We start from the raw sequence: 18,999 nt of genomic DNA, 5'->3' as shown, positions 1-18,999 counted from the left end.
AGCATATTGTCATCTGAAATCAGCCAAAGAACACACAGTCAGATTCATGGGTTTGTTTCACTCTAGAGCAGCAGGTGGCCAAGAGGGAGGAGGGGAGCATCATCCAGAAGGGTGTTGACCCTGAAGGGTCCCAGGAGGGCCACAGGGGAACCCGGACCTGTTGTGGATGGGTTGCTTTCTGGGGTGGGATCAGCGGAAGTGGTGGGCTGGGGTGCAGTCACGCAGTGAGGGCGGCCTGGCAATTGGGTGCCCTCGGTACCGGACGGGTTAGCGAGGAGGCTCTGGGACACCATTGGTCACTCATTTTACAGCCACTGCGTGGCTTTGGAGAAACAAGGTCTCCCGTTAACTCTGCAGCTGCTTTTATCTGTGTCCCTCCAGCCTGATTAACTATAGGAATCCTTTTTAATTATTCAGGCCGAGCTGACGTCACTCTTTCAATCCAGATGGTTGTTTATTCTTTCAGGATCTTTGTGGATTCTAGGGGCTTTAGGAGGCAGCATATTCCCACATTCAATCATGTGGCGGTTACCAACGAGATGCCCATGTGAATCACGCAGGACCTGTGACTGTCCTTGCACTGACCTTCTTCTTTACTCTTCCCACTGTCGTTCTTATTCAGACCCCCACCTGGACTGTGCCGCCAACCTCCAAGTGTCTCCAGACCGCTCGTGGACCCCAGGTCCGTCCATCCAACTGTCTGCGAGAATGGCCCACTGGGGCGTCCAACAGGCGCCAGAGATGCAACGCGCCCAGACTCAATGGCCTTGTCTCCGCCCCCACCTTGGTCCTGCCCTCTAGTTGCTATGGGTGCGTTGTACCTCCAACCACCAAGTCATCCAAACCAAACAACCAGGCGTCCCTGTCACCCAAGATGCCTCCCTCACCCATGCACCTACCTGGGTTCAGTCACCTGTCACTTCTTCCCAACTATCTTTCAAATCTGCTTCTCTTCTCCCTTTTGTGGGTCCTCTGATCTTTTGCTTGGGTTCGTGCAAAAGCCTTCTTACCCACCTCCCCGTTCCAGTCCCTTCTCCCTCTACCCCGCTGGATGCCCTGCTGCCAGAGGGAAACTTTTAAAATGCAAATCTGATCCTCTGCCTCCCTACATAACATCCTTTAATAGCATCTCATAACCTAGTGTGAAATCTGAAATATCTTACACAGCACATAAGGCTTTGCATCTGATGGGGCCTGGTTTCTAGCACATTTTCGCTTGCGCCCGGTGATCTAGCCACAAAGAACCACCAGCAGCTCCCTGGACTGGCTGCCCTGTGTCCTGTCTGACCTGTGGACAGGCCATTCCCACTGTCCGGGATGTTGGAAATATTAATGGCAAGAATACTAACTGCTGCCATTTACTGATCACGCACCCTAGGCCAAGGCACTCTGCTCATGAATTCTTATGTGTCATCATAACAATTCTGTAAAACAGATACTAGCACGATGTCCATTTTACAGATGAAGAAACTGCAGCTTAAAAGAAGCAAAGAGGCCGGGGTGTCTGTGTACCTCATTGGTTAAGCACTTGACTCTTGATTCTGGCTCAGGTCATGATCTCACGGTTGGTGAGATCGAGCCCTGCATCGGGCTCTATGCTGGCAGCATGGAGCCTGCTTGGGATTCTCTCTCTCTCTCTCTCTCTCTCTCTCTCTCTTTCTGCCCATCTCCCACTTGTGTTCTCTCTCTCTCTCAAAATAAATTAAAAACAAACAAACAAAAAAGAATGGAAGAGCCTGACCCAAGTTCATACAGCAGATAAGTGTCAGGGCCAGGATAGGAATCCGGGTCTGCAATGAGTCTGATTCTACCGCATCTCCTCCGGCGTGTGCGATAAATTCCAGCCACGTTCTTAAACCCAACGGCTATATCTGTTCATGCTGAACCTTTCCCTGGCCTTCCCTTCACAAGAAGTTAGTTAATTCCCTCCCTCTTGCCACTGTGTCTTGCATATAACAGTGTCTGGCCATCTCCCCGTTGTACTGGGCCTGTGGGCAGTGCCTACCTGCACACACAACCCTCCCTTGTCTAAGCAGCTGTGCCCTATCCTGGGGGCCTATCCACAACCCAGGCTGCAGCTGACTGAGCGTGGGATGGACACCAAACCCCCAAGGCTAGTCCGCAGGCTTGGAGTAGTGTTGTGATGCGTATGTTTATAGGTCAAAATCAAGAGCTTCTGGAAGGCCGTGTAGGCCATGGACATGCTCCACCCCAGATCTCTTTCAAAGGGACCTACTGTGGGAAATGTAGACAGCCTCCAGTTTGCTGCCTTTTGGATCCCACCATGGCGTTCAGATCTCTGCCAGTCTGCCTTCAACCAACCAGCACACTCAGGGTATTGCAGTGGTCCATTCCTGCTCCAAATGGACTCCTCCAACGGGCAGCCTCGGCTTGGGAGGCCCTCTGTTGGCCCAGTCAAGACTTTCTGCCAACTGCCTTGAAGTCCGCTACTCTTCCTCCCACTCTCTTTTCACAGATGTCAGACTTGTGTCGCCATCTGAGGACTCTCCCCACTGGCCCCCGCTCCTCCCTCCTGCATCTTCCATAGGCATGTCCCCCAGTACATTTCTTGCACATTGTATTCTGTTTTGGAGTCTGCTTCTTGGGGGACCTAAAATGACATGGAGGGAAGAAACCATCTTTATACACCTGACACATGGCAAGTGCTGAATAAATGTTTACTGAAGAAAGGAAGAAATGAGTCACCTCCCTGACTCCGTGTCTCTACCACTTCCAGATCAATCTTCCTAGAGCATGCCTTTGTGCATGGCACTTCCTTCCCTCCCCACAGGCAAAGTAATAGCGGATAAAAAGAAAAGATACAATGTTTTGGATTTTTTAATGTGCTAATGTATCGTAGTGATATTAATGATGTAGGATGCACTTTCTCTAATGACATTATGAGTTTTTAAAACAAAGAGAAATTCAAAATGGTAGAATGGCTTTTGACCACTGAGCAGTGGAAATGGGTTTGGAAGTAGTCTTTAAAAATAGAAACTTTACGGGGCGCCTGGGTGGCTCAGTCGGTTGAGCGTCCGACTTCGGCTCAGGTCATGATCTCACGGCTGGTGAGTTCGAGCCCCGCATCCGGCTCTGTGCTGACAGCTCAGAGCCTGGAGCCTGCTTCAGATTCTGTGTCTCCCTCTCTCTCTGCCCCTAACCCACTCGCATTCTGTCTCTGCCTCTTTCAAAAATAAATAAACATTAAAAAAAAAAAACAGAAACTTTACTGGAGAGAAGGTTCCTCCCACCCCAACGTGACTCCTTTGGAAGTTCAATGTGTCCGGCTTGGGTGTCTGCTTTCTCCCCCAGAAGAGCTCAGAACCCTTGTCTATCCCCTGAGGCACCGGTTTTCCCCATCATTAATCTTTCAGTCAGGATTCAGTGTCTTCTGTGGATACCCACTTCCCGTGGCAGGAAAGGTTGTCAATCATGCTCAACTCCAAGGCCCACTGTTCCCGTCATAATTTCTGAAGATGGCAGTCCCTCAATGGCAGCCTGTGCAATACACAGCCCCGTGTGGATTCTCCTTCCCCAGGGCAGCCGTCGGGAAAACTTCCTTCTCCCCTAGACTCTACAGCTTGAAATCGACCCCAAACTATTCCTATGTGATCAGATGCTTGCTGCCTTCCCTGGCAAATTTCCTTGAAAAAGACTATTCATGTAGTGTTTTGGCATGAGAGTCCCAAGAAAGGGGTTATAATAAGCATCCTCTTGAAGACTTAAATACAGTCTCTGGTTCTGCAAATACCATAATGACAGACTTGCATTCTCAGTCCTAGGAAATTCTGCGGGCACCAGAGCTCAGAAATGTCCTCGGCATGTAAGCAAGCTTTATTCTTATTTGTGTCTGGGATCCAAGGAGAAAATAAGGGGCTCCCAGAACCAGGTCACTCAACACTCTCGTGGAGGCAGAGGAAGGATCACCGCAAGTGCATTTCTGTGATGGCAACTTGAGCGGAATGCATCTGTGTGGGTCGCTTGGTGCCCCTGGGCTGTAGGGCTCGGGGGCGTGTTTTCGATCTCGGTGGCCAAAAGCAGAGGCAGAGGGCAGGCGTGGACAGATGGGACAAAGCCTCCTTGCACACACTGCCTGTGGTCAGAAATGCTCGTGGTTGCCGCCAGAACTGGATACATGATGGGCTCAGATGACATCAGAGGGTGACCGAGGGGTCGGAGCGCTAGCACTGCCGAACTGCGAGCGCCAGGCTTCCTTGTGCGTGACACCCTCGGCCGTTCTCTCCTCTCCCTCTTTCCCTCTCAGTGGCTACCGTGGGCTCTAGCCAGCCGTTCCCGAGGCCCAAGGCTGGCTTGTTCTCGTGGGATCAACTCCAATACCTGCTTCAAATCTTCCTATTCCTTTATCTCACAGAGCATACATTTGATTGAGGAATTCAAGGAAAAACACAAGTTTTTTAAAGCCTTGTATTTTTTATAGAAAAGAAGGAAGGGCCTAGTGAAAGGAATTCTGCTGAGTCTTCTTATAAATCACACCCAGCGTGTAGAGCCAGCCTTTTCATACACCGAGCTCTCTAAGACATGGGGAACATGGGAAGTTTGGGGTCCTTGGGAGCTACATTATCTTTCAGGATTGTTGCAGAGAGGGATGCAAAGTGGGTGGCCCGTGACTCTGGCTGTGGGAGGAACACTCCCAGGGGGCCCTTGTGCTGGCACAAGTGCTGTCCTGGACAGTGGGGTGGGGTGGGATGAGGCAGGGCTCAAGTCCATTCTCTGCGATGTTACAGTCATGGTTGGAAGGTTCTAGGTTCCCCCGGAGCACCTGTTACCCTGCGGGGCAACCAGGCTTGGGGCTGGCTTCCATGAAACTGCTGGGGCCTGATCTGGCTTTTCAGGCCTCACCAGAGGCATGGCCTGGTGGGGGCATGAGGCAGAGAAATCCCTCCCCTGCGCAAATTCTCCACAAGTGGCACCTTTGCCATCATTTTCACAAAGTGATATTGTGGCACAATGGTCGCTGAGACTAGGATGAAATTTCATTGCTGGAAGCAGGGGGGAAACTGAAGGTCAGCCTGATCTGTCAGCAATTACCATCTCGGTGGTTGGAGTCTAATCCAGCTGCTCTAACAAAATGCCACAGGCTGGGAATTCTCACAGTTCTGGCGGCTAGAAGTCCAAGACCGAAGGGTTGGGGCCATTTCGGTTCCTGGTAGGATCTCTCTTCCTACCTTGCAGATGGGGCCACCTTCTTGTTGTGCCCTCACAGAGCAGAGAGAGAGAGGAATCAAGCTCTTTGGTGTCTTTCCTCCTAAGGACACCGATCCTAATAGATCAGGGTTCCACCCTTAGGACCTCGGGTAACATTAACTATCTCCTTATAGGCCCTGTCTCCAAATTACCTTGGGGACTAGGGTTTCAACATAAGGATTCTGAGGAACACAATTCAGCCCATAGCATGAGATGCTCATGGAATATGATGCCCTTTGAGGGGTCCGTCGCCCTCTTCCTCTGGCCTACCCATGCTTCAGGCTCCTTTCTCCATTCTAGAACCTGGCTATGCTTCTGCCACACCACCGTGAGGGCAGGGTGACCCCTGAAGAGTGGTGCGGGAACACCTGCCGGGAGAGCTGCCTGGATAGCTGTCTGTCTGGTAAGCTCCCCGGCACCTCGCCGACACCCCCGTTTGTCTTCGGTGCCCCATCTCAGCCATTGGCCAGGCCCTGGGAGAGCCTGGGGGGAAGGGTAAAAGGAAGCAGAGTGACACATGTTATCTGTTGCTTAGCAGAAGCTGGAACCTACCTGGGGACAGAACACAGCCGCCTCACCACGTCTGCCTGGGCGGGCTTCCTCATACATTTCAGAGGTTAAACCATCGAAACATGGGGTCCTGTGCATTCCCGGCTGAGGACGTGGAGAAAGCTCATCATGTGTGAAGGCCAGATCCACCTGCTAAATAAAAACAGGAGGAAAAAAAAAAAAAAAAAAAAAAACAGAAAAACAAAACAAAACAAAACAAAAAAAACCCAAACCTTGCGATTTGCCCAGCACTGCAAATGGCTCAAATTACAGCTACAGAAAAGTCTCCAACCCCTGGAGACTTCCCTTTCCACCCCGGCAAGTGGTGCAGTCCCCACTGGCTCTCCTCCGTCGTCGCCCCCACCCCTAGCTGCTGTCCTTTCTCTGCCTTTGTTTTGTAGCAGCAAAAGGCAACACCCTTACAAAGCTCAGGGGACTTTCTTCCATTGTCACAGCATCCAGCCATGCCACTGGGGCTACCCCCACTCCAGATTTATTCTTCTGGCGATGAGTCACTGCTACCATCTTGCCCCTCTGCTTCCTGCAAGCAGATAAGGCAAGGAAAAGGAAAGGAGGGGCCCCCGGCCAGCTCATGAGGCACCTTGTGGGCCTGGGTGATGGAACCGGCAGTAAGGGGATCAGTCCTGCTGCCTGGAACAGGAACAAAACCCCGGCCTCCATAGGATGGGAGGGTCATATGGGGCCACACGGTCCCCTGGGTAGGGGACAAGGGAGTATCACTAATAGAGGATGGGATTTGGGCTCTACCAGGTCTGGTTTTGAAGCCCGGATCCACTGCTTCTGGCATCCTGGGCACATTACCCAGCTTCTTGGAGCCTTAGTTTCCTCACCTGTATAACAGGGACCCCAACATCCTTCCTAGGATTATTAGCCTGTGGGCTAAAGTGCGTGACCCCTGCAAAGCTCCTAGAGCAGTGCCCAGCGTCTACCAGGAGCCGGGCACAGACTAGGTTTCCCCTTGCACAATCGTCCGACGCAAGGACGCTGTCCTCAGAGTGGTTTGGCCCAGTGTCCTGCCCTCTCCCACAGGCAGGCTGCCCGTGCACAGAGGGAAGGCTCCTTGCTGGGAAACCGGAACAGCCGGTGGTGGGGGAACAGATGAGCCCGTGGCCCTGGACCAAGGGGGCCCGAAGCACACCCACTCGTTTTCTCTCTACACTGTGTTTGGCGATGATTTATTAGTGAATTCTCACATCTCAGGCTCGTGGCAAGAACTTGAGTCCCCTTTTAAAGGCAGTCCTTATCATCATTCAGCTCCATCGTCATTATTCAATATCTATTATGTTCAGGGCCTTCTTCCAGACACCATATATTTACTCCAGTCTGGAAAGCTGAAGGCTGGGAGGGGCTGCTCGAAGTGTCCACGACGCCCCAAAGGGCAGACAGGGCTCGGGCAGCAAGTCCTTGTCCCACACAATCTCAGCATCGGAATTTCGGAAGGGATTGGTGACATTGGAGCAAGGGGACTTTTAGGTCAAATGAAAGGAAATGCTATTCTGTTGCCAGCAAGTAATAAACCCACAGAATTCATTATCCAACGGGGAGTTGGGTGGAGGCCTAAAAGTACGTCAAAAGGAGTTTTAGGTAAATTCATGGTTGGCTGACCTCTGTGGGGGGTGTGCCGTGATCCTCTGAACTTGCCACCAGGAAGGACGGCCAGCGTTTGGCAAGGTCTAGAGAAGGCGAACTCTGTGCCCTTGGGCCTTGGGTTCTGGCCCATGCAGCAATCTCCATGCCCATGGGATCGTCCTGGGTTTCTCAGATTTGTGATTTTTCAGTGCTGTCCATCTGAACTGGGAGAGAAAGGAGGAGGCATTCCTGGAGAAAGTGGGGTGAGAATCTCCCAGGCAGAACACTGGACAGCGATTTTTTTTTTTCCTGCTTAAAATTCCAAAGGCCTACACCCTTTTGAAACGGCAGCAAATTTCACAAGAGCACAGAACATTTGCATTGGAAGGGAGCGGCTGGACCATTTCACCTACTGCAGTTTCTGCCCTGAACGGTTTTGTGTACTAGCAATTAGATTCAGAAATAGAAACAGTGACGGTGCTAGAAATGCACTTGCTGAGCTGTGTGTCTTTGATGCAAAAAAAGTCTTTGTACCTAACAACTGAGCTTTTGCTCATTTACGCAACCAATTTGTTGAGCACCAGCTCTGAGCCATGATCTTAGGATCCGAGGACAGAGAAGACAAAACACCTCTCAGCCTCCTGAGAGTTTAGCCAGTGGCGAAAACAGCCCAATAGTTCCGCTACTGTGGGTGTTATGGGAGCAGGGAAACGGGGGTCCGTCTGCACCTGGAGAAGTCAGGATGTGAAGGACAGCCAGGAGCTCCCCCGTGGCAATGAGAACAGGCAGAGAGGGGTTTCCGCAGACCAGGGAGTGTGAAACAGCTGGAGAAGTGCTGGAATTCACTCAGGCTGCCTGAGATAAAGGGGGCAGGAGGCGAGTCTGGAACGTAAGACAAAGAACATAAGACAAAGACGGACATTGAGGGTGGTGGTCCAAGCTAAGGTGCGGGGTGCTGGTCACGGAAGGGAAGCTGGAATGAGGTATAATCAGTTTCTCATTGTAGGGAGATGATCAGGGGGTGCGTTGGTGGGGGCGAAACTCTAAACAAGCGCATGAGTCAGGTGACTCTCCCCACATCCAGGAGACCACGACTGGGGACTACAGCAAAGTCCTGAGGTTACTCAAAAGGTGGGACCAATGGCTCTTGCTGCTAGAGGCACATGGCAAAGGGAGAAAAGAGGAGAGTCGGGGATGACCTCTTGGTTTCTTTGAGTGGATGGAGGTACCATTCATTGGATGGTAGCTGGGTGCTAAAGGGAGAATGTCACACTGAAAATAACGAGTAAGTTTTGGATAGACTGCACTTGATTTTTGTATGAGGCAGCCAAACAGAGATAGCCAGCAGGCTGTGTATCTCAAGATCCAAGCTCTGCAGAAGGGTGGGGTCTGGAGATGTCAGGACGCAGGGACATCAGCAGGTGGAGGTGAAAGCTCGCTAGGGGAGGACCCAAACAGGAACAGAGGAGCACACGGAGGGCTCCACCACAGAATGGCCCCGGGCAGAGGAAAAGAAGCCCACCAAGGACAGCAAGCCAAGGAGGTGGGAGGAGAAGGGCTTACCGGAAAAACAAAGGAGGCAGGAAGGAACCGCATCTGAAACTTCTCTGTTGAAATTCACGGTGCTTTTTTTTTTTTTTTTTTTTTTTTAAGGGAACTGAGTTTTGCAGCATTGTTTTAAAATTGAAGTACAACTTACACACAGTAAAGAACACAAAGAGTATATGGTTTGATGCATTTTTCCATATGTATACACCCATGAATCTACTACTCCAACTCTGGAGAATATTTCCAGCTTGCTAGAAGGTTCTCTTGTGGCCCACGTAGGCTGTGCCTCATCGCAAAATAATCTTTCATTCTGACCTCTGCGGTTATGCACCTTCGCCTGCTCTTGGTCCTACGGATGGGATCACGTGGTGTATGTCCTTTTGCAATGCAGTTGGTTTCTCTCAACAATACATTTCTTGTGACGGGCAATGGTTAGGAAGTTCTTTTTTTGTTGCTGGGAAGTATTCCATTGTGTAAATATGAGCTGTCCACCATGGTGTTTCTATCTGTTGATAGATCCCAGTTTGGCTACTGGTTTACTATAGTTTGGGACTCCTGGAAAGAGCGCTGCCATGAACATTCCTGTGTGTGTGTGTGGTGGGGCCCCAGCACACCCGAGAGTGGCACCGTAGGGTCACAGGGTAGACGTCCGTTCAGCTTTAGCAGATGCTGCCGAGGTATTTGGGCCAACTTACATCCCCACTCACGACGTAGGAGTGCTCCGCTCCACAGTATTTTAAAATAAAACACGATTCTATGAGGAACGCTTAAAACACTGAAAAAAGCAACTGCTTTCAAGAACCGCAACACATCAGACGTATCTATCGATCCGTTAACAATGACTATGTAACACATCCCTCCTCAATCCTCTAAGACTTCCGTTATAGAACCCCTAGTCGGCCTAGTTTGAGTTAAGGTAAATTTGTGTATATAAAATAAGTGAATTTCTTTATAAGTAATTTTATCATGTACAATTGTCACTAATTTAAAAAGTCTTTCTTCGGGGCGCCTGGGTGGCTTATTCGGTTAAGCGTCCGACTCTTGATTTCAGCTCAGGTCATGATCTCACAGTTTGTGAGATCGAGCCCCGCATCGGGCTCTGTGCTGACAGTGCTGAGCCTGCTTGGGATTCTCTCTCCCCCTCTCTGGTCTTCCCCTGCTTGCGTGCTCTCTCTCAAAAGAAACGAACTTAAAAAAAAGAAAGGCTTTCTCACCTTACACCCAGATTCATGAGATTTTATTCTAATAGTTATGGATCTGATTTTTCCCAGGAGCTGGCAGAACTGCCTTAGCCTAAAAACATGGCATATGTATCTTGGATGTCACAGGAGTCAGCATCAATTCAATTATGTATTCATTTTTTTCACTGTGTAAACATATGGAGAGCAGTCACTGGGTCAGGCACGTCCTACGCACTGGGGGTGGGTGGGATGGGGGAAATAAAGAATCCTCACTTAGGACTTCTGCCCTCAAAGAACTTAGTCTAAAAGAAGATATGGATACAAAGAGCCCTAACGCAGAGTAGAAAGTTAACCAAATTCATTTCCTGCAGGGCAGGGTGGGGCCAGCTTAGGTGAAACTGTAGCAAAAAAAACCACCATTTACTACATTCACCTGTTTTCTGTCTGGCTGGAGATGACACATCGTCTCCGGGTGAGATTTTGCTCTCAAGTCGCTGGACTATACCCTCCAGGTAAGCCTCACAGACATCCATTACCTAGAAGGCAAAGAAGGGACAGAAACCCCTGGGCGACAAAGCCTGCCCTTTTAAATACCCGTAGCAAGAAAATGGGCCAAATTGCTTGAAGTCAAGGAACCTCTTGGAACCTAGAAGTCCTAGCCCCTGACGTGTTTATCATCTTTCCAGTTATTGAGATGGTTCTAAGTGGTGTTAGCTGTCAGGAAAGGGCCCAAAAGCTCCCCAGAGAAACTCATTAAATTCAGTGCTTGGACCTAGATAGTTGACACAGGAGTGCTGACTCCCACACAGTAAGCACCTGTGGAGAGAAGCCTCTCTGTCTGGACCCACCATGCTTGCACAAAGAGCCTACTTTGGGAACAGAGGCTGAATATGTGAGTGTGACCTTGGAATCCAAGCATAGAGCATCTTCAGCTGAATATAACTCAGGAGAGAGTGGGATGTGAACATCTAAAAGCTGAGTTCCTATTCACACTTCAAGCTGCTGAAGACTTTCATACCAATTGTAGGCTTAGCAGATATCGTTGGTTATTATAACACTCTTTGCATCCCATATTGTCTGCAGATCCCTTTACTATTCCTGTGCACATGGGCTTCTGTGGCCTCTTCCTACGGGAAGAGAAATTGTCGGGGAAAATGGACCGCTCTGTGGATTCCGCCTCTGAGTTCATCTAAGTTCCTCGCCTACTTTAACTCTTAGGAGTGGGTCACTGCAGAGTTCTTCTGTGGGGTCAGACAAGCTCAGCGAGAGAGCAGGCGAGGAGGAGAGCACAGCCCATAGTAAAGAATATGGGCCAAGCTTACCTGAGCATTTTGTCCATGGGTTGGAAAGACAGTACAGTGACTCTGGGCACCTCAACATGCCTGTCTCTTGACTGGTGTTGTACCAATCTGGGCTGCTGCCCTCCATGGCTGGTGTGCAATGTCCTCCTGGGATCTTTTCTCTCCCTTCTCCTGCGAATTCCCTTTACTTCTCTCCAGGGTATTGAAACTTCTGTTCCTGTTATATCTTTCCCTTTCTCGAGAAAGGCTGCCTGGGAAATACATTCTTGAGACTTTGCATGTCTGAAAATATCTTTATTCTATCTTTGGGCTTTTTTTTTTTTCTTGGTAATTTGGCTGGGTATGGAACTCTAGGTTAGAGAGCATTTCCTTTCGGAATTTGGAATGCGTTGCCCCATTTTCTTTTTCATTTCCAGTGATGCTCTTGAGAAGTCCAAAACCATCCTCATTTCTGACTCTCGCATGTGACTTATTTCTTTCTCTAGAATCTCGTAAACACTATTTCCTCCAAGTTTTGGAAAATTTCCAATGACATGCCTCAGTGTGAATCTATTTTCATTCACGGTGACCCAACATTTGATGTATTCTTTGAAGCTGAAAACATGTGTCTTTTTTTAATCTCTTGGAAAATTGGGGAAATAATTTCATTTGGAATTAATTCCTTTCTGCCTTCTGTTCTCTTCTCTCTCACTCTCTGGAACTCCTCTTATTTACAGACTGGAGTTCTTGAACTAGTCTTTTAATTTTGCTTTCTTTTCTGATTTTTTAAATCTCTTTGATTTTTTGCTATACTTTCTGAGAGATTCACTGTTGAATTTTTCATCTCAGCTGTTTTTAATTTCCAAGAATTTCATCTTGGCTTCTGAATGATCCTTTTTTGTTTCACCCTGTTCTTTTTTCTTGGATGCAGTATCTTCTCTCCATAAAGACGTGATAAATGTAACATTAATTCTCCTCTCCTCCCATGTTCTCACATCTCCCTGCATACTGCTTCATTTGTTTGTTGTTTGTTTTGGTATTTATTTCCCACATAGTCAGCTCTCCTTAGATGTTCAGTAGCAGTGGGATATCCAATTGTGACTAAGAGTATGGATCTAGTTATCTGATTGGGAACTATAAGCTCATTTAAAACTCTGGGCAAGTGAGCGGAGCTTTGGACTTTGTATTGTAATGTAGGATTGTTGGAGAACCTCCAATGTCAGTATTGCTAGGTGGGTCACTCTTGAATTACACAGATTCCCTAAGTACTCTTAGCATTTAAAAGAGTGCCTGACATATAAGAGGGGCTCAGTACATGTTACTATTACTGTTGTGGAAAATATGTACACTGAGAAGCAAATATATACACAACTCAACTAATAAAAGCCCATACCCTTGCTAGCAGCTTCTTAGAGGCTTATAAAGGTGCAATCACTCTCAGAAACTTGGCCACAAGCTTTAGCTGGTGGCTCCCATGCTTCATGGTTGGTGGGAGAAGGACGGAAAACGCAAAAGAAAGGAAGATGCTGGGCGCCGACACAGGAGACGGGAGGCAGCTGGCCGAGCAGGAGAAGGTGAATGGAGGAGGTGCTAAGTAGCCCTGCTGGTGTTTTCCTCATTAAGCTTGTGTCTAAACACTCTCCATCTTTACAGTTCCAGTGGACTGGGTTCTGGCACACTTGGGGACATATTTGTTAATTAGCTCCACGGCTCCTTGGGTGGCTGTCCATTTTATGGGTGATGGCACCAGAGGCCCAGCCCTGCCAGGGGAAAGAAGGAATATTCCATTCATCCGGCTATGGGTTATTAAGCCACTCTGTCTTCCTGTCACAGACGGATTGTGAATCACACTGTGTTCTCTTCCATCCCCTTCGCTGCATCCTCTCCTCTTTCCACAGCCAGGGGTGGACAAGGGTCTAGCAAAGCCTCACTGTTCTCAGACTGGTGGGTGCTGGCCTATCTGGCCCTTGGTAATGGGAAGAGTGCCCTTCTCCTTCTTCCCACACCTGTCGGTCCCCAACCACCTGGGAGTCCCCTCCAGAAACCTGACCTGCAGCTTCCGCAGTGCTGGGCCACTGGCCAGAGTGGTGGATTCCTCCCGGGAGCTGGTGTAGCCCTTGGCAGGAGATCAGCTCCACGAGTCATTAATTTCAACTACTCAGCATCTTGTCTCGGCCATTCTTGTGCCCCTGCCTCTCTCAATTCAATTCTAATAACTTTCTTGGCACAGAGAGATGGAGAAAGGATTGCCAAAGTCAATAATCAAGTTTCTACAACTGGGATTGTGTACACACACACACACACACACACACATTTATTTATTTATTTATTCATTTATTTATTCATTTATTTATGGGTTGTTTCGTCAAGATAAGAACTGCACGGGCTCATGCTGTGTATTATCTTTGGCTTATTCTGATAAAAAACGTCAGGTAAGCAAATATTTGCCGGGCACCTACTATGTCCTAGGCAGTGTGACGGAGTGTTTAAAAACAGGCACTATTTTTTTATCTAGAGTTGAGAAAAAACTGGGGCCAACCATAAGGAAGTTCCCCATCCATCCAAGATAACAGAATTTCTAGAAATTAGAGAGGAAGGAAAGAGGAGTGGTTAAGCGGGCAGGTGCCCAGCTCTGCCCCTGACTCGATGTGATTTGGGGCAAACCACTTTGTGCCTGTTTCCTCACTTACAAAAAAGGGAGCACCTACCTCTTAGGGTTGTTATGAAAGTCATACAAGACTGAACATAGCACTTAGAAAAAGCCTGGCACTTAGTAAGCACTTACCAAATATTAGCTATTACTATTATTATGACTTATAGGGACCTTAATGGTTTTCTCATCCAAACTCCTCCTCTTCATAGTGAGGATGTAGAAGGCCAGAGAGCCAGAGTGACTGGCTTGCCCAGAGTCATAGTTTGGCCTCTTTAATTGGAGACAAGGATGCTAATTACCTCCACACCATGCTGCCCCCTTGGTCAATGGTGAGAGTTTTGATTCTAGAAACTCAGGCAAAATTTTGGCAAAGGACTCCTCTCTAGCCCGCTATTCAATGAATAGCCCCTTGTAGATTGTGCTGAGACTTTCACTGTCTTCTAATCACTTGACTGCTTGGAATGGAGTTCTAGAGACATCACCAGCATCTGGGACGATGGCACCTTCAATTCAGATGGTCTCGAGATGGTGCAGGGGTTAAGAGCCCCCAGTCTGGTGCCAAACAGACTTGGTTCAAATCCAGGCTCTTCCTTTTTCACCTGCTGTGTGATCTCAGGCCAATTACTTAAGCCTCAAGGTACTCAGCAGCAAATGCAGAGAGAAAGGACACTACCCCTAATTGCAATGTCATGAGGTTGAAACCAAATAATACATAATAGTAGGTAACGAGCTTAGCTTAGTGGCCAGTATAGCGTAACACTCAACACGTGAAAATTAATATGATTTTTACACTAGTTTTTAGCGCTCTCTTTTTTTTACCTGTCACCTCATGTTATCCTCAAGACATCCTTCTAAGAGAGGCAAAAGAGATTCTTTTATTCCCACTGCCTAGCTAAAGGAAAGAGTACTCATGGGGGCTAACTGAGTGTCATGCCGCTAGCGAGTGGCAGGTCTGGATCCAAGCACACAGAGGCTTAGCGACACCTAAGGCAATGCATTTTCACCTCCACGATTAGACCTCAGGGACTAAGCAAAATCTGAACACGTCCTCATAGTTGAGAGGCGAAGAAAATAAAGAAGGAACACTGAAAAGAAATGAATAGGGTCATCATAAATTTGCAGCGATGCTTTTGTTCAACACGTTGAATCAAAAGCACATAAACGAGGTAGAGATGAGCAAAAACGAAGCTCTCCATAACAGCCCCGCAAGGACCAAAAACGGAACAAGATCATTCTGTCTGTAGAGAGGAAGAGAGAAACCAATCATCAGAAGCTCCCTTGTGAGTCGGGAGATGGTGGCGGGAATTAACATTTTCAGCTCATCTCAGACCTAGGGCAAAACGAAGTCTTGGAGAGAGAGAGAGAGAGAGAGAGAGAGACAAGCAGGGGGCCCTTGGGTGAAATGTCAGATCAGAGTCTGCAGAGACAGTGCCTGCTCATGGAGATGGTTCTGATGGTGAGGGCAGCTGTTAAAAGAATAATCTTTGCAGCTATGTCACCATCATCCAGACAGCCAGTGTGTCCCAGCAGTGTTCATTAAGCCAGGAAGCATTCGGACAAGGAGGGAAAGGCTGCCCGTCTGCAGCTGATCTTTTTTTCTCCCTCTGATCCCAAGGCACTATGAATCTGAAGGAGGCCCCCAGCAGACCTGCTGAGGAGATAAGCCATTTTTGTCACAAGCACTGGTCTGCGCTGGTGCTGAAGCCAGGACGGAAGCCACCTGCCAAGCCGCCCTGCTCCCTGCGCCTTGCCTGGTCTGGCTGGTCTGCCTTCTCCCCAGACCTCCAGACATCAGCCCCCCGCTGGATGAGTGGGAATCCTGAAAGCCCTCTTGGCATCAGTTTCCCCGACTTCTGTTGTCGCTGCACGTGGCAGGGGGCTGGGAGTTTGCGGGATAAGAAGCAAGCGGGAATCGGGAGGGGGGGGGCACTGCTTGCTCGGCATCTTGTTTTGACGAGTGCAGGGCTGGGGTGTTGATGGCCATGGAAGAGCCTGGGAACTGGCCCCTTTCTCCCAGTGTCACAACCGTAGAGTTGAAGCACAGGGGAGTATGCTGTGCTCTGATGGAGCTGTGAAGCCATGGGCATACAGAATGCAGACAAACTGCCCCTTCTGCAAGACCTGGGGCCCCTCGGGTATAGACTGCTGCCCCACCAATTGGAGCGGTTGGACCTAAGAAGCAGGTGGCATGGGTCCAGCGCCTATCAGAGGAATATGGGCCCTGGGCTCCAGGGGCTAGCTGTACTGATAGCAGCATCATAACTTTGGTATATCTGCTGTTTTCTTTTTTCTTTTCTTTTCTTTTTTCTTTCTTTTTTTTTTTTTTTTCTGCTTTATTACTGGCATGTGTGGGTATAGTCCAAATGCTCTTCATTGCCCAGCAAAATCTCCTAATTCCTGCAGTCAGCTCTCTACTTGTACTGGAAGAGGCAAGAAGGGCTCTGTGCACCTGCCTGCATGCTCTCTGGAGGCAGGAACCAGGTCTGTTTGCCCCAGACCTCAGAGCTTCAGACGGCTTGCCACTGTCTGTAATACACTCTTCGTTGATCGATCCCTGGGAAAACTCTGATGGGCATTTTGCCATTCAGTGGTGCAGGAGAGGCTGCCAAGGCAGTTGGGCATGGAGGGGAAGAATGTTATACAAACAAGAGAGGAAGTTGAGCCTCTCACGCTGAGAGAAAGGAAGGATGGGAAATAAAAGGTGAATGGGAGACAGATACCATGGTGAGAAAAGCAGCCGTGGGATTCCTGCCTCAAAGGGTGGGAGGGGCTGGGGGTGTGCTCTCAGTGGGGACCAAGCTAGGGCAGGGGTGGTGCCAGTGGTGAGGGTAACAAGGACTCCCGGGGTGGCTGCTAGCCTGGGACAGGTGGAGAAGGAGCATCTAGAAGGCTGTTCCATTCTTTCCCGCTCCCAGGATTGGCATGTCCCGACTTCACCCGTAGGCAGTGAGGACTTCCTAGTGCATTGGGGATGTTTCTTTTGGTGCCTCTTTCCAAACCAGCTGCTGAAAAGGGGTACTGGGTTCAATCCACGAGTTTGAAAATGACCTTGCTTGTGGAGAAGGAAACTTTGCTCCTTGAAACATCATGGGGTGCACTATTTTGAATTCAGCCAATCCAATTTGGAAGTAAGAGCCGTCATGCCATTTGGATTTATCGACAATTAAGTTTTTAAGCCAACACTTGTAAAGTGCTATTTCATTTAAAACAATCTTACACATTACCCACTTGGTTTTTGAAATAACTCCAGTAGATCCATTTTACAGAGGCAAAGTTGAGGTCTTAAAAAAGATTCAAGTAAGGCCACACAGCTAACAAAAGTGCATCAGACTTCCTGACTCTGCTGTTCTGTTTCACTCCTTTCCTCACACAAAATCGCACTTTTTTTTTTTCACTATACCAAATATTGTAAGGCTATAACTTTGAGCTCACGAATGAGTGACAGGGCATCAGTGAATCTCCTAAAATTATTGCAGATTTTGCATGAAAGTGCCCGTGTGCTCTTTTTTTCCGGGATTGGCGGGGGGGGGGGGGGCATAGTTGCAGCAGATTCATAAACGTTTTCACGATAGCACAACATTAAACAAAACATTTGAAAAGGAAAAGCTGTCTGGCTAACGCTTCTTACGCATGCAACGCCTATCCCCCGTACACACCAGCAGCACAACAAACCAAAACTAAATTCTTAGCACAGCATAACAACCTCCCGACTAAGGCTACGTGAAACACTCAGATCAATTGAATCTTCGCTTCTACTGGAATTTTTAGCTCTGTGTAGACACAACGTGGCTCTCTTGTTCTAATTGCTTCCTGGGTCTTTTGCCAGACAGGCAGGAGGTAGCATTGCTGGTCCTCTTTAGAATGCCATCCTTCAGACTCTTGCAGACACTCTTGATTTCCCACCCAGAAGCCCAATGTGTTGTTTGCTTTCCAACAGGCACATTCGTCAGTGTGGCCATGGGCTCTACTGAATTTGGCCCTATTCCCAGGCCCAGCACATCAATCTTGATAATCTGATCAATCATGGTAATTTCATTCCCCTTCCTAGGAATTGGCTTAAGAAAAACCATGTAACTGGGGGCGCCTGGGTGGCTCAGTTGGTTGAGCGTCCGACTTTGGCTCAGGTCATGATCTCACGGTTCGTGGGTTTGAGCCCCGAGTCGGGCTCTGTGCTGATAGCTCAGAGCCTGGAGTCTGCTTCAGATTCTGTGTCTCCCTCTTTCTCTGCCCCTTCCCTGCTCATGCTTTGTCTCTCTCTGCCTCAAAAATAAACATTAAAAAAGAAAGAAAGAAAGAAAGAAAGAAAGAAAGAAAAGGAAAAAACATGTAACTTGATTCTGATCAATAAGATTGGAGGCTAACTCTTCTGGGGCTGCTTCTGGGAAAGGATTTTTAACTTAAAAAAAAAAAACAAAAAACGAAAAGAATATAGACAGATCATTTCTACCTCTGAACATGGCTGTGCCCAAATACGGTCACTGGAGCTGTGGCAGCCATCTTGGGGCCACCAGGAAAAATGGTCGACATGGTGAAGACAGCTGAGCAGCAGACAGTACAGAAAAACCCTAGGCCCTTGGTGAGGTTGCTGAAATATTGAATTAGCCAACTAAGGAGCTGCCCTCCTACACTTTATGTGATGTGAGATGGCAAATGCCCTAATTGTTTAAGCCATTTTGAATTGAGTTGATAATGACTTGGCAAAAGCATCCTAATTAATATAAGAAGCCCCATGCTCTGGAACTACCTTCTATAGACTGTCTTAAGGTAAGATAATTCTATTAGTTTTGAGACAGACTCGCCTTACAGACAACAAAGAACCAGTATAACTGGATGCATGACCAAAACAGGAAGGGTTGGGGAAAGTCTCATGAATTAATCTCTGTAACTCAAAATTCCAATTTTAAAAGGGACCTTAAGAATAATTTAGATGATTTTTAAACTCTGACCAAGGGACACCTACAGTCATGCAGGGATGCTTTAGGAGCCTACCAAT

At 48.3% G+C, this 18,999-nt stretch overlaps 1 protein-coding gene and 1 pseudogene across 1 annotated transcript in view; both read right to left on the bottom strand.

Annotated features, from left to right (window-relative positions):
• LOC123596842 overlaps window positions 1-18,999 on the bottom strand; it is a 39,013-nt pseudogene that overhangs the window by 15,419 nt on the left and 4,595 nt on the right.
• The window catches only part of MAB21L3 (mab-21 like 3), a 135,433-nt gene continuing 121,326 nt past the window's right edge, over window positions 4,893-18,999 (bottom strand). Inside the window, exons 9-11 of the transcript XR_006712662.1 lie at window positions 7,381-7,568; window positions 5,784-5,907; window positions 4,893-5,688 (exon numbers count right to left, since the gene is read on the bottom strand). The gene's annotated coding sequence lies outside the window, so the exon portion shown is untranslated. The remainder of the gene's footprint in view (window positions 5,689-5,783; window positions 5,908-7,380; window positions 7,569-18,999) is intronic.

The sequence above is a fragment of the Leopardus geoffroyi genome, chromosome C1 (assembly GCF_018350155.1).
Source record: "Leopardus geoffroyi isolate Oge1 chromosome C1, O.geoffroyi_Oge1_pat1.0, whole genome shotgun sequence".
Classification (NCBI taxonomy): domain Eukaryota; kingdom Metazoa; phylum Chordata; class Mammalia; order Carnivora; family Felidae; genus Leopardus; species Leopardus geoffroyi.
This window is presented reverse-complemented; position numbering and strand designations above follow the sequence as displayed.